This window comes from Capsicum annuum, chromosome 6, assembly GCF_002878395.1.
Source record: "Capsicum annuum cultivar UCD-10X-F1 chromosome 6, UCD10Xv1.1, whole genome shotgun sequence".
Taxonomy (NCBI): Eukaryota; Viridiplantae; Streptophyta; class Magnoliopsida; order Solanales; family Solanaceae; genus Capsicum; species Capsicum annuum.
The window spans coordinates 222333344-222335022 of record NC_061116.1 but is presented as its reverse complement, the minus strand read 5'-3'; positions in this window follow the sequence as shown (position 1 = coordinate 222335022).

Below are 1679 nucleotides of genomic sequence, written 5' to 3'. Positions count from 1 at the left end.
TGCTTTCAACATGATTTCTAAGTCATTTTCTTTATGTCATGAGAATTGTTTGCCTATATACTTCAATGGTTGAAACCATGCATATGTGATTTGAGATTTTCCATGGAAGTTTGATAAATATGAATGATGAATTTTTTTCAAATTCTCATGATAATGTTTCGATACTCCATATTGTATTGTGATCAACAAAAGAGAGCATGAATTTGAAATAAATATTGTTCACCACTTGTAAATGATGAAGCACCTTGGTTTTTACCTGATTATGCATATGTGGATGTGATATTGATGACTTGCAAGTTGGGTATGACGATACCCTACAGAAAACGATATACGATTGAATAAGATGAAATTTGAATGCATTGATTTTACATTTGAAAGGTGGATGCCCGAAGAAGGTGTTTGAGACACAAGTGGCTCGTCGCTAGAAGAATGTGTTTGCCGACACGGAATATCGGTACCATGCTTTGTGGTCTTGCGTACCTGGTATTATATTGTCCCAAATTGGAATTATGGTTAGGAGTCATGCTTTGTGGTCTTGTGCACTACCATATTTGATTTGGGTCGAGACACCATGCTTTGTGGTCTTGTGTGTGTCTCCCTCACTTATACTCTAATCTCGGCGACAACCGAGATTTGACAGTTGGTGTAAATTATGTAGGGTATTCCACCTAGCTCAGTTGCATTTCATTATTGTTGAGAAAAACTATTGCATTACACTCATGTGTTTTCAAATGACTTGATATGAAATTTCTTTATAATGGCTCTCAACTATATTTTGTAAAAATATTATGTTTTGCTTTGATATCTCTGCGTACCAGTACTTTTGTGCTGACCCCCTCCCCTCTCCAACCTCTTAGGTTCAGAGGCCCAGTCTAGGGGTCAAGAGAATCAGTAGATCTTTCAGACAGAGTTACAGAGACAAGTGGTGAGCCTTCTATGTTTTGGAAGGTCTTATGTCCTGCAGTCCTTTTATCTTATATTTAGTTTTGGGGGTCTGCTGGGGGCCCTGTCCCAGTTTTCAGATAGACATTGTTTCAGTCATGTAGTAGAGATTTTGCAGACGGTTTTAGAGATGTTGATTTAGATTGTGGGACACTATTCCCCATTTTCATTTTCATATGATTCTTGACCATGTTTCCGTTATATTGTGTTTCTTTCGCATTACTTTGATCATATGAATTATGTGCATGATTATCAGACAGATAGGGGTGTTTTGGGCCTCCATGGTTTGAAATACTCATCACGGCCAGGCCCTAGTTCGAGTCGTGACAAGCTAGCACGAGGAGAAAGACAAGTTTTCTAGGACAACAAATACTTCTAGTGTCGTCCACGCCAACTCCAGTTTTTGGATCTTCAACCCCAAAAGGAACGAAGTCCAATGCAAGTGCTTCAAGGAGGAAGCAGTGTGGCAGAATCGCTTAATAAGACTTTAGATCTACTTGAGCATTCTGGTTCTAAATACTCTGGCGCAAAGAGTGATGTTCGTTCAAGCAACTCATCATCTCTGACCACACCGCATAAGTTGCGCACTTCAAAGATCAACTTGTGCAATAATCCATGCTACTCTTCAACATCTTCAGTGATTACGCTAGCGATGGTGACTGATGCCTCGTGTATGGAGGAACAACTTGTGAATCTGACAAAGGCAATTGAGAGCCTGACCAAATATATTCAGAATC